Raw genomic sequence first — 4,204 nt, 5'->3', positions numbered from 1 at the left:
ACGCATTGCCCAGCGGGCTATGCGCACACTCGTATTCGTTTGCAGATTTTCGAGAGAGTTCCTAAAACTGTACCTGTCCATATGGTTTGCCGCTCTTGGAGTACGCGTCGGTTGTTTGGAATGGCACTTTACAAATCGAACTTAGACAAAATTGACAGAGTACAAATAAAATTCTTACAGATATTTTGATATCGCTTTCCTTGCGCAACTTCCTCCTCTCGCTCCACCAGGAGCACCCAACTGAATCTTCCTTCTCTTTACTGCCGTCGTGTCAGAGTTGATATCATTTTTTTGTACAAACTCCTTCATGGCCACAATTATGTGCCCTCAGCTCTTAGAGTACATCCTACTGCGCGTTCCGCGAACGAGCATGAGGGAATTCAGACCATTTAAAGTTTCTCTGTCTCTTCATTCCCATTCCCTCTGGACAGAATGCAGTAGTTATTTTAACTCTTTTTATCCTCACCCTGACACTTCCAAAACTCGCTCTGTTTCATTTATATTGGATGTTCATAGCATTGTATTCTAAATAGTACATTATAGTACATCATGGCGTCCGATGCGGACGCATGTGTGCGCTGCTCCCTGCCCATTCGTGGTAGGCAGCAATTTTTGCCTGTGCGCGTCTTGCAAACAGCGTTTTCACTGCAAATGCATCAACATACAGGCCGAGGAATACAACATCGTCGTGGATACGGGGCCAGCAAGTACAAATGTGTTCATTGCGTGAGCGGCGTGATCCTTCGGCGGCTGCGCTTATCTGCAGAACTAGCGACGCGGAAACACCCCCCGAAGCGCAACGCTCTTCCCTGGATTTTCAAGACTCAGATTCCGTCAGTGCTTCCTCGAGTGTTATTTTAATGCTACAAGAAATGGCTAGTCGAATGGATGCGTTAACGGATGAGGTGCGACGGCTTCATGCGGAAAAACGCGTTCCTTCGTGAATCTTTGAGTGCCTGAGTGCATCTGCTCGTGCCGCCAGCAGTGTGAGTGTTCGAACTGTGACTGCTCGGAATCTCGCAACTACGCTTCAGCCGTGGCGGTAAATCTGCCCGCTGGAAATGTCGGGCCCCTCCACCGAAGCCTCCGGCTCAGGACTCGGAGTACTCATCTGACACGCCTGTCGAAAGTGGTGAGCCAACCACCTCGGCATGTTTAAAGTAGCGCCCAAACTACCGGCGAAGAAAAGCTTATATGTTTCTCGACTTGACCCGACAACAACGGCGTCGGGCATACAGGAACTTTTGGCGGATACAGTAGGTGACAAGGTTGTTACTTGCACGAAACTGAAAACGAAGTACGATACATATTGCTCATTCCACGTTTCTCAGGATGAGCATTTATTTGAACTTGTGAACAATCCGGAAGTGTCCTGATGGGTTGCGTTTTTCGCCCTTTTTATGGAAAGCTGTGGTCCTCACGACGCTTCGATGGACCCTAACGGTGCTCTAGCTACATCCGAAAATGGCACAGGAAATTAAGCTGTATTACCAAATCACGAGAGGGCTGCGAACTAAAAGGGAAGCTCTCTTCGCGAATGCATACGAATGTCAGCACAACATTATGTGCCTGATGGAAAAGTGGCTAACGCATCATGTTCAAGTGCGTCTTATTTGCTCAGATGAGTATGCTGTCTTTAGGCCGACAGGGGTCTATTCTGACAAGATTAAATACGGGGCGGAGTTCTGCCGTTCTGTGCTAAACACATTTAGAAGACCAGACCTGGAGACATACGAAGAATGTGTGTGGTTGGAAATTCCAACGGTGTGACAAATCGCACTTTCTAGTCGGCTGTTACTACTTTCCACCAAATTCTGCTCCTAACGTTTTTACCGATCATTTCTTTTATATTGGGGAAAAAATCGATTTTTCGAAATACAAGGTTCACATCTACGGGGACTTTAATCTTCCTAAGGTCGATTGGGCACTGATTTGGTCACTAGTGACTGCACAGCAACTCGAGAAAAGGCCGAATGTTTCATTGATTTTAGTAATTTCCATGGTTTACATCAATTAAATTCAATGAAGAACTGTGCTGGAAACCATTTTAGACTTAATTCTATCTAGTGTGCCTCTTTTTGGCGCGCAAGCGGTGCGTGATCCTCTTGTTCTGGTAGACAAATATCATTGCCCGTTTACATTGTAGTTCTTTTTGTCTTTTCGTCCAGTGCATGAAATGTGCCAGAAAAAAATTAGATACGCGTATGGCAGTTACCTAGGCTGTACAATGTATCTTCAGGCCTACGACTGGTCAGGATTGCTTGAGATTGAGGATGTAAACACAGGCCTTGAGCTACTTACATCAGTTGTACAGGGTATAATGAAAAAAATGTATACCAAGCCGTAAATCGAAGTGTAGATTTCCTTGCTGGTTTTCGCGCGATTTAAGACGTTATTTAAAGAAAAAACAGAAGTATCATAAACTTTACGTGAAATCAGAAAGTGAATATTATTACCAAAGATATTCATTGTTCAGAACAATTGTGAAAAAGCTGATTGCACGTGATGAAACCGAGTACCACAAACTTCTTGAACAGAACTCTAAAAAGGAACCAAACAGTTTTCGGGATTTTGTGTGCAAGCAAAGAAATGATAAGGTTAGTGCTGCTGTGATAAAGACGCGCGATGGTATCTGTTTTAAACCTCGATATGTTTGCCAAGCTTTTGCTGGTCACTTCAGCTCTTGTTTTGTGCGTCATGATAACACAACTGCTATTATCACTTTTGAAGACAGCGCTGACTGTTTGGCCTATGATAATGTTACCGGACATGAGGTTCTTTTGGCGATTCAGAAACTTAAGCCAAAACTTTCAACAGGAGTTGATGAAATTCCCAGCTTCGTAATCAAAGGATGCACTGACATTTTTGACTCTGTTTTAGCGCATTTGTTTTAGGGCAGATAGCGATCAACCTAAAATAATATATGCATGATAGTCCGCGTTACTTTGAAAAAGTCAGGTGCGAAGTGATTTCAAATGAGCGCCGCGTGTGACCTTGCCGACGAACAGTGGCTCCCTGCCAAGTTTTCCAGAACGGTGCGAACGGGTAAGCACGTTGTCTCCCTCTCTAGTTTGATCTCATTCGCCGCTTTAAATTTCCTTCGACTACGCACTGTCTCTTGTCTGGGGGTGTAGCTCATATGGTAGAGCGCTCGCTTAGCATGCGAGAGGTACTGGGATCGATACCCAGCACCTCCACTGAGACATTATTTTTTCCCGCGGTGCTTGCCTTTGTGAGAACGCGGGGATGAAGTTGCACTTTTTTTTTTTTTCATTCGGAAGACACCACCACGGTGGCTCAGTGGTTAAGACGCTGGACTATGACCGGATCACCCGGGTTCGACCATGACCGCACGGCCGCTTTCGACTGAGGCGAAATGGAAGGCACGTGTGTGTTCCACGACGTCAGCGCACATTTTAAAGAACCGCAGGTGGTCAGAATTGTCCTGACCCCTCTTCTACGGTGTCTCTTATAGCCTGGGTCGCTTTGCCGCAAACCATACACAGTTTCTGCTACAGTGGGAACTTGTAGCCGTAGAACGTCATAGCGAAAGTAAATTGCCGTCGCAGTCAAGTCAATGAGAGTACACGTGGATGAAACTTGTATAGAAATGGATGAAAAAAAATTAAGCTATGAAGAGTCATGCTGATTGCTGACAACTTTATTTTGAGAAAAGTAATTGGAGAAGCAGTTGAGCCCCTTCTCGGTGGACATCTAAACCGAGCCATGATAGAATGGAGGAATGGAGGAGGGTTCCGAATATAATTTCAATCTCCTGACGATCCTTTACATGCACCGTCTTCGCGCAGCACACAGACGCCAACAGCGTATAGCCTCCGTCGAGAAGGAGTCTGAGATAATGAGGGATAAGAGCAGGAAGACGAATTCCACAAATATACAAATGCACGACAGCAGGTGGAGATGTACATGTATGTCATCCACTCTTAGAGGGAACGCGAAAGCTGGTGGCCGCTTCTTCAGGGCTTCGTTTGTGTCCAATACCCGTCCGCACATTGAAGTGGCACCTAGGCCATTAAGAACAACCCCTATAGGTCAGTGGCACCTCTAGGCCATGCAGAACACCCCCTATAGGTCCTTCTGTACCTGCACCGCGCCGATGTGCGGCCGTGCGGGATGCAATGATGCCTCGAGGAGAGCAACATGTTCACGTGTTCAAGAGCGGACCCTGATAATGCATGCTAAA

General features: G+C 46.0%; 1 non-coding gene across 1 annotated transcript; it reads left to right on the top strand.

Moving 5' to 3' along the window:
* The first annotated feature begins 3,124 nt into the window (after nucleotides 1-3,124).
* TRNAA-AGC (transfer RNA alanine (anticodon AGC)) lies at nucleotides 3,125-3,197 on the top strand. Its single transcript has one exon. It is a non-coding gene; the product is annotated as a tRNA-Ala (tRNA).
* The last annotated feature ends 1,007 nt before the right edge of the window (nucleotides 3,198-4,204 follow it).

This window comes from Amblyomma maculatum, chromosome 9, assembly GCF_055883805.1.
Source record: "Amblyomma maculatum isolate TAMU_Amacu chromosome 9, ASM5588380v1, whole genome shotgun sequence".
NCBI classification, from domain to species: Eukaryota; Metazoa; Arthropoda; class Arachnida; order Ixodida; family Ixodidae; genus Amblyomma; species Amblyomma maculatum.
This window is presented reverse-complemented; position numbering and strand designations above follow the sequence as displayed.